Here is a 17,573-nt window from a genome sequence, read left to right on the forward strand (position 1 = left end):
TTTGTCACTTAAGCAAATCCAATAAAACTGATAACCGAGTATTTAAACCTTGGGTCGTCTTCTCAAGGAATTGCAGGGAGGTGTTCTTATTATTGGTTAGGAGTCTTGTAAATTGGGGGTTTTGAAAGTAAGGAACCAGTATATTAAATGATAGGAAAAATAAAATAGTAATAATAAAATAAACTCTTGGCAAGGTATTAGAACTGGAAGTCCTATCCTTATCAATTGTGATGAGAATTGGATTTTAATCCCAGTTTGTTAACCTCTAACTATGAAGGTAAATCAAGTGGATTAATTAGCTTGATCCTCAAGTCCTAGTCAATTCCTATGGAAAGACTAGAGTTATTAGAGCAACTCCCAATTTCAACCACTGCTTTATTTGACAACTCAAGCGTTACCAATTACTTAACCAAAGCCAAAAGGAAGAAAATATCTAAATTAAATAAACAGCATCCATATAAATAAAGCAAGCAAAATTAAATCTGAAAATACCTCAAATTGCATTAATAAAGGAAATCCAGTTAAACATGAGAATTCGTGAACTAAATTAAATGGGAAAAATAAATACAAGGAGCATTGAACCTGTGATGAAAAAGAAATAATCCTAAATCCTAAAACTAAATCCTAAGAGAGAGGAGAGAACTTCTCTCTCTAAAAACTACATCTAAAATTATGAATTGTGAGCTGATTCTCATAAATGAAAGGATTCCCCCACTTTATAGCCTCTAATATGTATTTTCTGGGCCGTAAACTGTGTCGAAAACAGCCCAGAAATTGCTAGAGAAGAAATCTGCCACGCTGATTTTTGCCACTGCAACGCGTTCACGTGGAGGACGCGTTTGCGTCGCCTAGCATCAAAGCAACTATGGCATATTATATATCAAATCGAAGCCTCAGATGTTAGCTTTCTAACGCAACTGAAACCGCATCATTTGGACCTCTGTAGCTAAAGTTATAGCTGTTTGAGTGCGAAGAGGCAGGCTGGACAGCTTAGCAATTTCTCCAACTTCTTGTATTCCTTCCACTTTTGCATGCTTCCTTTCCATCCTCTAAGCCATTCCTGCCCTGTAATCTCTGAAAACACTTAACACACATATCAAGGTATCTAATGGTAATAAGAGAGGATTAAACATAGGAAACTTAAGGCCAAAGAAGCATGTTTTCAATTAAAGCACATAATTAGGAAGGCAAATGTAAAACCATGCAATTAGTATGAATAAGTGGGTAAAGAATTAATAAAAACCACTCAATTGAGCACAAGATAAATCATAAAATATTGGTTTATCACACTAACCCACTACTAATCTAATTAGTAGATAGGTTAGGACTTATGGATTGATGTTGATCAAGCCATTTGACGTACTTCAAGCCTAGGAGTAGATATTACGTACTTAAGGCTTTTGGAAGTAGACTTAATGAGCTTGGTTTCTCATAATTGTTAATATATGGTTTGTAGACAAGGATGCTGATCTCAATTACCTATGTCTAGCTAAGAGTTCTTTTCCTTTATTTTATTAGTTCTTGACATTTTACTTTCTTGTCATCTATTTTTCTTGCCAATTATAAATCAAACCCCCTTATTCCTTCATAGTCAATAATTGATCACTTCATTGAAATTCCTCGTGAGATGACCCGAGGTTTAAATACTTCGGTTAATTTTCATTGGGGTTTGTACTTGTGACAACCGAATTTTTTATTGGGAGGATTGTTTTTTGGTGTAGAACTATCTTGCAACGAGAATTTATTTGAGAAATTCTAGATCATCAAAGAATTCACTCATCATAGCTCCCTTCTATTTGTGAGGTGACTACCTGTGAATCGTTGAAAATGGTAAGCTTCTGTTCCGAGGGTTACCTGAAACTGTAGGTCGATCTCAGACGAGATCTTCTATGTTGGTCGGAGGTGACGTGTCCGACTTGTAGGTGGTGGCCGGAGCTATCGTGTCTGACTTGTTGAACTGGCGGTGCTGCTAATCCTTTGTCACCGGAGGGTGGTGGTACCTGCAAGGGACTCCGATGCTTAAGTTAGCAAGGGTATTAAGCAAGTTTTTAGTAGAATCAGAGTACGAGTTATACATGGGTGCTCCAGTGTATTTATAATAGTAGAGGATGACCTTTCCGGGGATAAGATAGTTATCTTATCTTTGAGTGAAGTCATCTTATCTTCAAGGGAACTGCTCTTATCTCTATAGGCTTGGGCTACCTTTGGATTTGGGTCGTGTTCCTCTATCTGGGCCCTTATTGGGCTTTCCTGGCAATTTGGCCGTGCTCTTTGAGAAGAGGTCAGATAGTCTGACCTGAAGAGGTCGGTCGCCTTATCTTTAAACATCCCGGGTCGGACAGCTCGACCCAGGGTATGAACAGTGCCCCTGCTCGAGCTCGGTCTTTCTTTTGAGGTCGAGTGTTGGTTTTAGGACTTCGATCCTTCTCTGGTGAAGCCAAACTCGAGTATTTTGTCGACTTCTTCTTTGTAGAGTTCTCCTTTGAATGCGAAACATTTTCTTTTGAATTTTTATTCCTTTGAAAACGCGCGTCTCCTTGCTTTGGGAATGTGCGAGGGTTTAATAGCCTCATTAATTTTTTAATGCTCTGTTTCCTCGTTCATTTTGAACTTTTCACAAAAATGGTTTCTCTTCTCTGTTTCTTTGCTGTAACTTCCCCTTTTTCTTTCTCATTTTCAGTTTTTGCCTGAGACTTGCATTTTTGCGTTTCTCTCTGCGACGCCGTTTGGTGATTGTTAGTGCTTTCTTTGCTTTGAAAGGCGATTCTAGATTTTTCTGTTTTTAATTTCTCCAAAGCTTTCTCCTCTTTCCAGGTTGGTTCTTCTTTCCGCTTCTTTACTTCCTTCGTCGCTTTGCATTTGGTTCTTGGTAAAGTTTTGATTTTGCTTGTTATGCTCGATTGTTGCTGTGATGCATATTTTTCTGGCTTTTTAGCCTTGTGTATGCTCTTGAGTGGGTTCCCTGTCAGCTGAGGATTTTGCGTGTTTGTTTTTAGTGCTCCTCTGCATGTTGTTACTGGGTCTTTTATGAACCTTTTTGCTTTCTCCAAAAGATTGCTTCTTTGATGACTTTTGCCATGTTGGTAATTTTGCTGATGAATTTTGTAGAAAGTAACGATTTTTCTGGTGGCTCGTTTTGATTCTGAAAAAAGGTTTGCGTCTTTGATGATTTCCACTTAGCATGTTTTGTTAATTGGTAGTTCCTTTGCTGATAGATTGAAACTGTAGTTCGAGAGGTGGCTTGTTTGGTTTGTAGCTTTCTTTTCGGAGTGTTGACTGAGAGAAAATTCATCTTATTGGGGTAGCTTTGATTTTCTTCTCGTGTTGTTGTTTGTCTGGAAGGGGATTTTCTTTGCTGAAAGTTTTGGGGTGTAGCTTCATAGCCCTTTCCTGAGTCTTCCTTACTTTGTCTTTGCCTCCAAAGGATGCCCCTGGACCTTGGTGTGTGTCTTGGGGATTTCATTTTGCTGTTTGTATTGCTCTGTGTCATGTTTGTCCGAGTTGTTCTAATTTCACCCGAGCTGTTTTTGGTTAGTAATCCATTTTCTTTTCATGTTTGTAGGACTAGTTGGCCATGTCTTCTCGCAAAAATATTGTTGAGACATCTTCTAAGGTTCCTGAGGGGATGTCCGACTGGTTGGACTCCCTTGTGTTAATGTGTGTTTCTGTGGTGAATGCTGAGTTTTGTGTGGAACTTAGGAAACATCACCGTCTCTGTAAGAGTAGAGATCAGGAAAAGAACTATGAATTGGTGGCACCTGATTCTGAGGAGAGGATTTGCTTTTCTGCTCTGACCCGGCGGGAGCGCCCTTTCTTTTATGCTTATGACTATTTTTTCAGCCAATTGAATATTACTTTTCCTTTCACTTCTTTTGAGGCCAATTTGTTATGGTCGTGTAACGTAGCTCCATTCCAACTCCATCCGAACTCCTGGGGTTTTATCAAGATCTTTCAGTTACTTTGCCAAGAGTTGGACGTTACACCCTCTCAAACTCTCTTTCTATATCTCTTTGTCTTAACCAAGCCTGGGACTACCAAAAAGAAAGCTTCTTGGGTTTCTTTTAGGTCTGCCCAGGGACATAAAGTTTTTGCTATGTATGATTAGTCCTTTAGGGATTTTAAGAATTACTTTTTTAAGGTCCGAGCCGTTGAGGGAGCTCGACCATTTTTCTTAGAAGCAAATAATGAGCCTGCCTTCCCCTTGTGTTGGCAAAAGAAAGTGGTAGTGTCTCGATACACGTGGGAGATGCTTGACGAGGTCGAGCAGTCTTTTGTAAATGTCTTGGAGGATATTTGGGGGGAACCTCCCCATCTTGATACCAAGAAGTTTTTGGGGGATCCATCCCTCGTCCGAACTGTGCTGGGTATTGATCAATATATTTTGCTCTGTTTTTACTTTGCTTCCTTCTTTTTCCAGTTTGTAATCTGCTTCTATGGTTGATTCTGTTTTTCAGAGATGGCCAAGAATAATGAGTCTATGAAAGCCTTTAAAAAGGTGAGAAAGGCTACTGCGGCCCAAAATATCTCGGCCAGAGTGGCTGGAGAAGGGTCTTCTCATGTTTCTCCTAAACAGCCGGTGCCGAGTTCTCCTGGACCGAGGAGGATGATTCCTACCCCTCGGGTCCATGTGCTCGATCCTCCCCAGGCTTATGCTGTTGTCTCTTCTCCTACGACCGTTCCTCCTTCGAAAAGACCTCGGACCGTTGAGCCCTTCAATCTAGATGCTCTTGACTTTGACGTTGTTGGGTTTGTCGACCAGCAGATCGGTCCCTATGGTGTCATTCCTACTGACAATGTTTCTCTTCTTCGTCACTTGGACTTCATTACCCGTAGTAGTATTAAAATGGCACATATGGGGGGCAGCTCTGTACCGAGCTGCCCAGAATTTTCTTATCCATGCAACGAAGGCCTTCATGGAGGAGGCCAAATCAGAGTTCGATCGGATGAAGGGTTTGAAGGAAGAGATTGAGGTAAAAGTGGCTAAGTTGGAGAAAGAGTTGGAGGGTGAGAAGACTAGAGCTATTGTTTTGGCGGCTTCTGCAAAGTTGGCTGAGGATACAGCGTTGAAGCATAAGGAAAGCTACGTCACCACTTACAGGGAGATGATGGATCTCAGGGAGAGTTTGAAGTCTGTCCGAGCTGATTATGCCGAGCTTCAAGGTCATCTTGTAGGCAGTGTTAATGCATTTTATGAGAATTTGAAGGAGCAGGCTCGAGTTCTTGCACCCGAGCTCGACCTTACTCTGTTCAGCTTGGACAACATTGTGAAGGATGATAAAATTGTCCCTGATGATCCTGATGATGATGACGATGTTGAGGCTCCTCCTGTGCCTGCTGCCAAAGTTTCTGTTGCGCCGACTTCTTCAACTCCTGCACCTGAGGTTGGTCATCCCGAGTCGGATCTTGATTGTCAGGTCCTGAACTGGGATGATGGGACGGTAGATGTGGTACCTCTTCAGACTCGTCCTCCTTCACCTCGTGATACTGCGACTGGGAACTCTTTGGATCCTCTGTGATTATGTTTTGTATATAACCCGGCTTGTGGGCTTTGAACTTTTTATATTTTGTAATTTTGTGGTTTCTAACTGCTGGATACTTTTAGTTGCTTCTCTGTTAGCAACTTTATTTTTGGTAAAAACAAAGGTAGTTTTTCAGGCTCTTTGGGGTTGACTTCAGGTGGCCTCTTGAGTCCTGCTTTTAATATAACCTTGTTTCTTGTGTGATATGCTTGTCTGCCTATTTGACATCTTTTAGGTTCTTAGGAATGTTGGAGCCTTGTTGTCCGACCACTTTTGATTGCCTTCATACTTTCATACTTGTAGCTTGATTCTTTTGAGGTCGTGGATTTCTGGGTCCAACTTGTATGCCTTCTGTCGGCCGACTTCTTTACGTTGGTCCTTTCTAAGTTATTTCTAGTAATCCTCTTTCTTGGACCTTTGTCAGGTCTCTTTCAGGGATCACTTTTTTATAACTTTTGGGTTTTGGGCCGACTTCTTTACATCGGTCCTTTCTAAGTTATTTCTAGTAATCCTCTTCTTTGGACTTTTGTCATGTCTCTTTCAGGGATAAATTTTTTATAACTTTTTGGTTTTAGGCAGACTTCTTTATGTCGGTCCTTTCTAAGTTATTTCTAGTAATCCTCTTTCTTGGACCTTTGTCAGGTCTCTTTCAGGGATCACTTTTTTATAACTTTTTGGTTTTAGGCCGACTTCTTTACGTCGGTCCTTTCTAAGTTATTTCTAGTAATCCTCTTTTTTAGGGCTGGCCAGGCCTCTTTCCAGGGATTTACTTTTTATAACTTTGGTTATTGTGGTCGACTGGTCCGACTTCTATACGTCGGCCGGTCTTTAAGTTATGTTTAGCAACCCATTTTATTAAGACCTCGTCAGGTCCTTTCTATGGATCACTTTCGATAACTTCTTGCATTATTTTGTTTTTGTCGCTTTTTCATCTTTGCCGATTTCGTAGAAATTGGGTTTGATCCTCGTTTCGTCGACCTTTTGATGAATTTGGTTTTCATCTTTGTTGGTCTTTATCGTGATCGAGCAGTGAATTTGATTTTCACTTTCTATTGATCTGTAGCTTTATAATCGGGCGATGAATTTTTACGTTTCAGATTAATGCGTCTTGAGGATTTGTAGAAAATCTAAAAACTTTATTTAAAATAAAGAAAATGGAAATATATACATGTGGGCATTCTAAGTCAGGTAGTTCACGGGTCTTGGCTTGGTGCCTCATTAAAAAATCTTTTCAGGAAAAAGAGTGCACCTTGTCCTAAGATCCTTATTACCTCTAACTATAATACCTTCGTAAGTTGCAGGCGTGCCATGACCTTGGAAGCTCTCACCCTTCGAGTTCGGACAGTCTGTAGTAGCCCTTTCCAAGTACTTCTATGACTTGGTAGGGTCCTCTCCAGTTTGCTGCCAGCTTTCCTTCTCCAGGTCGAGTTGTTCCGATATCATTTCGGATTAGGATGAGGTCGTTCTCGGCGAAACCTCGTGGTACTACCTTTCGATTGTTTCTTGAAGTCATTCGACGTTTTAATGCCTCTTCCCTGATCCGAGCTCTTTCTCGAATTTCTGGAAGTAGGTCGAGCTCTTCCCTTTGAAGTTGGGAGTTGGCTTCTTCATTGTAGTGGATCACTCTGGGCGACCCTTCTTCAACCTCCACTGGGATCATTGCCTCTGTTCCGTAGGCTAATCGGAAAGGTGATTCCTTTGTGGTGGAATGTGGTGTTGTCCGATATGCCCATAGGACTTGTGGAAGCTCTTCAGCCCAGGCTCTCTTTGCGTCCTGTAATCTCCGTTTTAGCCCAGCCAATATGACTTTGTTGGCAGCTTCGGCTTGTCCATTGGCCTGGGGATGTTCTACGGAAGTGAATTGATGTTTTATGTTCAAGTCGGCCACTAGCTTTCTGAAGCCTGCATCTGTGAATTGGGTGCCATTGTCTGTGGTGATGGAGTATGGGACCCCAAACCTTGTGACAATATTTCTATATAGAAATTTTTGACTTCTTTGAGCAGTGACGTTGGCTAGGAGTTTTACCTCGATCCATTTTGTGAAATAGTCTACCCCCACTATGAGGAATTTGACTTGTCCTGATCCCTGAGGGAAAGGTCCAAGAAGGTCGAGTCCCCATTTTGCGAATGGCCAAGGTGAGGTTATGCTGATGAGTTCCTCTGGCGGGGTGATGTGAAAGTTGGCATGTTTCTGACATGGTGGACATGTCTTTACGAATTCTGTTGCTTCTTTTTGTAAGGTCGGCCAATAAAATCCAGCTCGGAGTACTTTCTTGGTGAGTGCTTGTGCCCCGAGATGGTTACCACATATGCCACTGTGAACTTCTTCTAAAACTTTCTTTGCATTGGAAGTTGGAACGCAATTTAATAGTGGTGTTGAAATTCCTCTCTTGTATAGAGTATTATTTATGATGGTGTAGTATTGTGCTTCCCGTTTTAACCTCTTTGCCTCCTTCTTATCTGTAGGTAGTGTTTCTGTTTTGAGGTACTTAATTATGGGAGTCATCCATCCCTGATCCAGACCTGTTATGGCTAGGACCTTTTCTTCTTCCGAGATTGACGGGTTCTGTAGTATTTCTTGGATGAGGCTTCTATTGTTGCCCCTGGTTTAGTGCTGGCTAGTTTTGAGAGTGCATCAGCTTGGGCATTCTGTTCTCGGGGTATGTGGCGGACCTCATATTCCCCGAGTTGTCTGAGCTATTCCTTGGTTTTGTCCAAGTACTTTTTCATGGTGGGATCCTTAGCTTGGTAACTCCCTGCTATTTGTGAAGTGACTACCTGTGAGTCGCTGAGGATGATGAGCTTTTGAGCTCCAACCTCCTTAGCCAGCTTCAAACCAGCTAGTAGTGCTTCATACTCAGCTTGGTTGTTTGAGGCAGGTAACCCGAATTTGAGGGAAAGTTCGATCTGGGTTCCTTGGTCACTTTCAATTATTACACCCGTGCCACTAAAGTGAAATCGCCCCCAGCAATTTTTGAAGCACTTTGGGCCCAACCCAACTCATTTCTAATGCTATTTCATGCAGAATTCAAGCTTGGGCAAAGGGGGGAGCAATTATTTGGTAGTATAGCATCATGTAGGTTAGTTTCTAGAGAGAGAAGCTCCCTCTTCTCTCTAGAATTAGGTTAGGTTAATCCATCTTAGATTTAGGCATGATTTCTTGATTTTATCTTGTTTCTTTTCCAATTTCTTGTTTCTACTACTCTATTCTTCTTAGTTTTTATGTTAATTTTACTTTTATGTCTCTTTATGTTTATGAATACTCATGTTGGATCTTGTTTACATTTAATGAAATTTAATGTTGATGTTCTTTTAATTGATGATTTGAATTGTTGATTTACTTTCCTTGCAATTTGTAGTTGGTAGATTTTACTATTTCTTGTCATTTATTATGCTTTCTTTTTATGCCTTCCAAGTGTTTGACAAAATGCTTGGTTGGATGTTAGAGTAGATTTTGAGCATTCTTGGCTTGGAAAGAGTAATTAGGTAATCTTGAGTCATGAAAACCCAAACTCTTGTTGGTGATCTAGAGTTATTAGCTAGTATTGTTTCCATTAACTCTAATCTCTTGCCAATTCACTTAGTGAGATGATTAGGACCTTTGGATTGAGATTAGCTAGTCTTGTTAGAATTTCTCTCATGGAAGATAACCTATATCTTCTTCCAATGTTGGAGATGACGTAATAAGATAAATTCTTGTTTATATTTGTGACATGATTAATTAGTCTTGTTTGACATTCTCCCTATGTGAAGATGACATGATACCTTCTTCCATTTGTTGAAGTTGACTAAATAAGATGAATTAATCAATGCATGACTAGGATAGAAAGCCTATGATCTCAATTCTTGCCATTAATGTCTCTCTTTATTACTTGCTTTCTTTAGTTACTTGCTTGATTTACTCTTCTTGTCATTTAAATTCTTGTCTATTTACTTTCTTGCCCCTTTATCAATCATACCCCGTTGTTCCTTCATAGCCAATAATCATTCACTTCATTGCAATTCCTCGTGAGACGACCCGGAGTCCAAATACTCCGGTTAATTCTTATTTTGGGTTTGTACATGTGACAACCTAAATTTTTTGTATGTGAGAACTCTTTGTTGGTCTAGAACTATACTTGCAACGAGAATTTAATTGAGAAATTCTATATCAACAAAAGTTCACACATCAGTTACCAGCTGCGTCCTCCTTAGTAAAAGTAATCGTGGGGATGTCAGGCGTTTCCTCTTTTCCCTCGACATGATATACTTCTTTAAGATATCTTTTGCAGGATGATTTGAAGATCCCTCCTCCCGCAAATCCTCCATGTATCATGTGGACGTGTCTCTCTGGTGTACGACGTGATCACTCAGTTCTTCGAACATCTTCGTCCCTTCTTCTCTTTCTTTGCTCATCGACTCGGCTGCCTAGGTACTGATCTAATTTCCCTTCTCTTACCAGTTTTTCTATGACATTTTTAAGTTGAAGCATTCGTTGGTGGAATGTCCATGGATTCGATGGTATTCGCAATTTTCAGTCCGATTTCCTCCTCCCTTTTTGCTTTTGAGTGTTCGAGCTGGGGGTATTTTTTCAGTATGGCATACTTCTCTATAGAGATCCACAAGGGACACCCGAAGAGGGGTGTAATTGTGGTATTTTTTGATCTTTTTTTCATGTCGATCTTCTTTTTTTTGGATTTTTTATCCTTATCTCGGGAGGAGTAGGAGAATCCGGGTTTTGAGGTATCTCATAGTTGAGAGTTTTCCTCCATGTTGATGTACTTCTCTGCTCATTCTTGCACTTCGTTTAGAGATGTTGGATGTTTTTCGATATAGATTGGCTAAAAGGTCCTTCTCGCAAGCCATTGATGAGACACATAATGGCGGCCTCTGTTGGTAAACTTTGTATGTCCAGGCATGCCTTGTTGAATCTTTCTGTGTAGCTGCGGAGGCTTTCCCGATCTCCTTGCTTGATTCCTAATAGACTTGGGGCATGCTTAGCTTTGTCTTTTTGGATGGAGAATCTGGCCAAAAACTTCTTGGCTAAATCGTCGAAGCTTGAGATGGACCTAGGGGGTAGATTGTCGAACCATTTAATTGCTGTCTTTGTTAAAGTAGTCAGGAAGGCTTTGCAGTGAACTGCATCTGAGGCGTCAGTGAGGTACATTCTACTTCTGAAATTACTGAGATGATGGCTGGGATCTGCTGTGCCATCATATAAAGTCGTGTCGGGAAGTTTGAAGTCCTTTGGGATTTTAGTCCTCATGATCTCTTTGGTGAATGGGTCTTGGTCTTTATGGGAGTCGTCTTCGTGACCGGATCGAGTATTTTTGGCCTTGAGATCTGCTTCGAGTTTTAGGAGTTTGTCCTCTAACTCGTGGCATCGCCTAACTTCCCTTCGCTGGTCTCTCTCTTCTTCTCGTTGATGCTCCACTTCTTTTTTTATTTGTTTTAGGCGGTTTTGAAGTACCTCCATGGCTTCCGTGTTTGGCGAATTCTTGTCTTTGTTAGGTTGAGGAGTGTCTTTTGGTGTAGTATCCGTGTTTTTGTGCGGCATCCTATCTTCTAGATCAGAGTCGTGGTCGTTGTCAAGGTTGTCCGCCATGTGTATGGAATGACTTCCAGGGTCCCCGGCAACGGCACCAATGTTCCGAGGGTTACCTGAAACTGTAAGTCGATCTCGGACGAGATCTTCTATGCTGGTCGGAGGTGACGTGTCTGACTTGTAGGCGGTGGCCGGAGCTGTCGTGTCTGACTAGTTGAACTGGCGGTGCTGCTGATCCTTTGTCACCGGAAGGTGGTGGTACATGCAAGGGACTCCGATGCTTAAGTTAGCAAGGGTATTAAGCAGGTTTTTAGTAGAATCAGAGTATGAGTTATACCTGGGTGCTCCAGTGTATTTATAATAGTAGAGGATGACCTTTCTGGGGATAAGATAGTTATCTTATCTTATCTTATCTTTGAGTGAAGTCATCTTATCTTCAAGAGAACCGCTCTTATCTCTATAGGCTTGGGCTGCCTTTGGATTTGGGTCGTGTTCCTCTATCTGGGCCCTTATTGGGCTTTCCTGGCAATTTGGCCGAGCTCTTTGAGAAGAGGTCGGATAGTCTGACCTGAAGAGGTCGGTCGCCTTGTCGCTAAACATCCCGGGTCGGACAGCTCAACCCAGGGTATGAACAGCTTCTGAGCTCCTACATCCTTAGCCAGCTTCAATCCAACCAGTAGGGCCTCGTATTCAGCTTGGTTATTTGAGGTGGGGAATTTGAACTTTGATGAGAGCTCAATTTAGGTTCCCTGATCGCTCTCTAAAATGACGCCTACGCCACTCCCGGTTTTGTTTGAGGAGCCATCGACGTAAAGGCTCCATTCTATGGGGGTGCTCGGGGTGTCAGTGTACTCTGCGATGAAGTCAGCCGTGTACTGAGAATTGATAGTTGTCCGAGCTTCATATTTAAGGTCAAATTTGGATAGCTCGACTGCCCATTGTAGGATTCTTCCAGCTAACTCTGTTTTCTGTAAGATACCTTTTATGGATTGGTTAGTCCGTACTCTGATGGTGTGAGCTTGGAAGTATGGTCGGAGTTATCGAGAAGTCAGTATAAGGGCGTAGGTGATCTTTTCTCTCTTTTGATAGTTTAGTTCATCCCCTTGTAGAGCCTTACTGATGAAGTAGATGGGCTGTTGCCCATTTTCGTCTTCTCTGACTAGTGCTGAAGCTATTGTCCGACTTCCTACGGTAAGGTATAGGATTAGCTCTTCACCTTCCCTGGGTCAGGTTAGGATGGGTGGTTGTCCTAGGAATGTTTTGAAGTCTTGGAAGGGAGGGATCTTAATGCTGAGCCCGCTAGGAATCTAGACAGAGCTGTTAGTCTTCCGTTAAGCTGCTGGACTTCTTTGACACAGGTCAGACTTTTCATGCTAAGTATGGCCTGGCATTTATCCGAGTTTGCTTCAATCCCTCTTTGAGTGAGCATAAAGCCTAGGAATTCACCGGCTTCTACTGCGAAGGTACACTTTGTGGGGTTAAGTCTCATTCCATGCTTTCTTATGGTGTTGAACACTTCAATGAGGTCGGATAACAACGTTTCCTCTCTTTGTGTTTTTACCAGCATGTCATCTACATATACCTCCATCAGCTTTCCGATGTGATTGGCGAATACTTTGTTCATCAATCTTTGATATGTAGCCCCTCCGTTCTTGAGGCTAAAGGGCATAACTATGTAGTAGTAATTTGCTCTTGGAGTTAGGAATGAGGTTTTCTCCTAGTCGGGTTAATACATCAGAATTTGGTTGTATCCCGAGTAAGCATCTATGAAGGAAAGGTACTTGTATCCCGATGAAGCATCAACTAGTGTGTCTATATTCGGGAGTGGATAAGGATCTTTTGGGCAGGCTTTGTTGAGGTCGGTGTAATCAGTGCACATCCGCCACTTCCCACTTGACTTTTTGACCAATACTACATTGGCTAGCCATAATGGATATTTCACCTCCCTTATGAACCCTGCCTCCAACAAGGCCTGTACCTGCTCCTCTACGGCTTGCAACCTCTCTGGTCCAAGCTTCCTACGCTTCTGTTGCACTGGCTGAGACCCAGGATATATGGCTAACTTATGACACATTAGTCTGGGATCAATATCGAGCATGTCGGCGGCCTTCCATGCAAAGAAGTCGGAATTATCCTTTAGGAGTTTTGTTAGTAGCTCCTTTAGGTCTTTCTTTAGATTCGCCCCTATGTTTGTTGTTTTGTCTTGAGTGTCTCCGATTTGAACTTCTTTGGTCTCACCTTCTGGCTGAGGACGGAGTTCTTCGTGAGCTTGGATTCCCCCAAGTTCTATGGTATTGGTTTCTTTTCCTCTGGGATCGCTTTTAAGGTTCAGACTTTCGTTGTAGCAGCGTCGCGCGAGCTATTGGTCTCCCTTTATGGTGACAATCCCTTCCGGTGTCGGGAACTTCATGCATAGGTGTGGAGTGGAGAACACCGCGGCGAGCTGATTTAGCATTGTCCAACCTATGAGAGCATTATAGGCGGAGTTCACATCAACTACAATGTAGTCTATACTTAGTGTTCTAGATCGTGTTCCTTTTCCGAAGGTAGTATGTAGCGAGATATACCCAAGTGGTTGAATTGGTGTATTCCCAAGCTCGAATAGACTATTAGGGTATGCTCTGAGTTCCTTTTCTTATAGGCCGAGCTTGTCGAAGGCTGGTTTGAACAGGATATCTGCAGAGCTTCCTTGGTCTACCAGTGTTTGGTAGAGGTTGGCATTGGCAAGTATTATGGTAACGACCACGGGGTCATCATGCCCTGGGATGATGCCCGCGGTGTCTTCTTGAGTGAAGGTAATAGTGGGGAGGTCGACCGACCTGTCCCCTCCTCCGACATGGTACACCTCTTTAAGGTGTCTTTTGCGGGATGACTTAGAGATCCCTCCTCCTGTGAATCCTCCATTTATCATGTGAACTTGTCTCTCCAGGGTGTGAGGGGACGTTCAGCTCGTCCGACCTCTTCATCCCTTCTTCTCTTTTTTAGTTCATCCACTCTGTTGGCTAAGAACCGATCTAATCTCCCTTCTCGTGCCAATTTTTCTATGACATTCTTTAGATCGTAGCACTCGTTGGTAGAATGCCCGTAGATTCGGTGGTATTCACAATACTCTTTCTGACTTCCTCCTCTTTTGTGTTTAATCAAGCGAGGTGGTGGGATCTTCTCAGTGTTGCATATCTCCCGATAAATGTCCACGAGAGATACCCGAAGAGGGGTGTAGTTGTGGTACTTTCTAGGTTTCTCAGTAGGTTGGTCTTCTTTCTTCCTAGATTCTTTATCCTTGTCCTGAGGTGGGTAGGAGAATCCAGTCTTGGAGGTTTCTCTTACTCGGGAGTTCTCCTCCATATTAATGTATTTTTTCGCCCGTTCTTAAACCTCATTGAATGATGTTGGATGCTTTTTGGATATGGAGTGACTAAATGGTCCTTCTCGTAGGCCATTGATGAGACCCATGATGGTTGCTTCTGTTGGAAGATTTTGTATGTCTAGACATGCTTTGTTGAATCTTTCCATGTAGTTACGGAGGCTTTTCCGATCTCTTTGCTTAATCCCTAGCAGGCTTGGAGCATGCTTGGCTTTGTCTTTCTAGATAGAGAATCTAGCGAAGAATTTCTTGGCAAGGTCATCGAAGCTTGCTATTGATCCTGGCGGCAAGCTGTCGAGCACTTTATTGCCATTTTAGTTAAAGTGGTCAGGAAGGCTTTACAACAGATTGCATCTGAGGCATCCATAAGATACATTCGACTTCTGAAATTGCTGAGATGATGGCTTGGATCAGATGTACCATCATACAGGGTCATGTCGGGGGCTTTGAAGTCCTTTGAAACTCTATCTTTCATGATCTCCTTTGTGAACGGGTCTTGGTCCTTGTGGGGCTATCTTCGCATGGAGACACTTACCCTGTGATCATAACCTCTGCCTTAGAGCCACAGGAAGAAGAAGCACTAATTCAAGTGCTTAAGACACATAGAACCGCCCTTGGGTGGACTATAAGTGACCTTAAGGGCATTAGCCCGACCCGATGCATGCATAAAATCCTGCTGGAGGATGACGCTAAACCAGTGGTGCAACCACAAAGGCGATTGAATCCAGCCATGAAGGAAGTAGTGCAGAAGGAAGTCACTAAGCTTTGGGAGGCTGGGATTATTTATCCCATTTCTGATAGCCCCTAGGTGAGCCCTGTGTCCAAGTTGTTCCCAAGAAGGGAGGCATGATAGTGGTTCATAATGAAAAGAATGAACTGATTCCTACAAGGACAGTTACAGGGTAGCGTATGTGCATTGACTATAGAAGGCTCAATAACGCCACCAGGAATGATAATTTTCCTTTACCATTTATTGACCAAATGCTAGAGAGACTAGCAGGTCATGTATTTTATTGTTTCCTGGATGGATATTCCGAGTACAATCAAATAGCAGTGGATCCACGGGATCAAGAAAAGACAGCATTCACATGCCCATGTGGCGTGTTTGCCTACAGGCGAATGCCCTTTGGCTTGTGCAATGCACTTGCCACCTTTCAGAGATGTATGTTATCCATCTTCTCTAATATGGTAGAGAAGTTCCTTGAGGTATTCATGGATGACTTCTCTGTCTTTGGAGACTCATTTGACTCTTGCCTTGATCATTTGGCCCTAGTTCTGAAAAGATGTCAAGAAACAAACCTAGTTCTAAATTGGAAAAAATGCCACTTCATGGTGACTGAAGGCATTCTTCTTGGGAATCGGATTTCAAACAAGGGAATAGAAGTAGATCAAGCTAAGGTGGAAGTGATTGAATGATTGCCACCACCAACTAATGTCAAGGCAATTAGAAGTTTCCTAGGACATGTAGGATTTTATAGGAGGTTCATAAAAGATTTTTCGAAAATTGCAAAACCCCTATATAATTTCTTGGCCACTGATGTTCCATTCGTCTTTGACCAAGAATGTCTGCATGCCTTTGAAACCCTGAAATCCAAGCTTATCACTACTCCTATCATCTCTACACCCAATTGGGACTTGCCATTCGAACTGATGTGTGATGCCAGTGATCATGCCATTGGCGTAGTTCTAGGACAGAGACATGACAAGCTTCTGCACGTCATTTATTATGCCAGTCGTGTTCTAAATGACGCGCAAAAAAATTACACTACTACAGAAAAGAAATTACTTGCAGTGGTGTATGCCATTGACAAGTTTAGATCCTACGTAGTAGGGTTTAAGGTTATTATCTACACTGACCATCCTGCTCTGACGTATCTACTCACTAAGCAGGATTTTAAGCCCAGGCTTATATGATGGGTATTACTCCTGCAAGAGTTTGATATAGAAATCAGAGACAGGAAAAGTACAGAAAATTAAGTGGCTGACCACTTGTCTCGGATTGAACCAGTGGCAGGGACTTCTTCTCTCTCCACTGACATATCCAAAACACTTCTACATGAGCAACTCTATGCCATTCAGACAGCACCTTGGTTTGCAGACATTACAAACTACAAGGCTATAAGGTTCATTCCCAAGGAGTTTAACAGGCAGCAAGCCCAAAAACTCATGCATGAACAAGGCTATAAGGTTCATTCCCAAGAAGTTTAACAGGCAGCAAGCCCAAAAACTCATGCATGATGCAAAATGTTACCTGTGGGATGAGCCATATCTCTTTAAGAGATGCTCAGATGGAAAAATCCGATGCTGTGTGTCTGAAGAAGAGGCATAGAGAATCCTATGGCAATGCCATGGCTCAGACTATGGAGGACACTTTAGAGGTGAGCGAACAGCCACTAAGGTTTTTCAAAGTGGCTTCTACTGGCCCACTCTCTTTAAAGACTCTAGAGAGTTTTTCCGTAACTATGACAGTTGCCAGAGGGCTGGTAATCTCCCTCATGGTTATGGCATACCTCAGAAAGGAATCCTAGAGATTGAGTTATTTGACGTATGGGGCATAGATCTCATAGGACACTTCTCACCTTCATACTCAAACACTTACATCCTTGTAGAAGTAGATTATGTGTCTAAATGGGTTGAAGAAGTAGCAACCCCAACTAATGACACTAGAGTAGTGATGAAGTTCCTCCAAAAGAACATCTTCAGCAGATTTGGTGTCCCTAGGACACTCATTAGTGATGGAGGTAATCATTTCTGCAACAGACAACTGGATTCTGTTATAAGCTGTTACAGAGTTCGCCATAAAGTAGCAACACTGTATCATCCCCAAACAAATGCGCAAGCTGAAGTCTCAAATAGAGAACTAAAGCAAATCCTAGAGAGGACAGTAAGCACCTCTAGAAAGGATTGGGCTAAAAAGTTTGATGATGCTCTATGGGCATACAGAATAGCTTTCAAAACCCCATTGGAACCTTACCATATCAGCTGGTATTTGGGAAATCCTGTTGGTGCGTACAATACCCACACTCTCATACAGCAGTACCAGCAAGTGCATTAGGTCGTCCAAGTAATACCTGAGCGAGTCAGGGTCGATCCCACGAGGATTGTGGTTTGAAGCAAGCTATGGTTATCTTACAGGTCTTAGTCAGGCAGATCAGAAGGTTATTGT

This window comes from Arachis ipaensis, chromosome B9, assembly GCF_059453495.1.
Source record: "Arachis ipaensis isolate K30076 ecotype BB chromosome B9, ASM5945349v1, whole genome shotgun sequence".
NCBI lineage: Eukaryota > Viridiplantae > Streptophyta > Magnoliopsida > Fabales > Fabaceae > Arachis > Arachis ipaensis.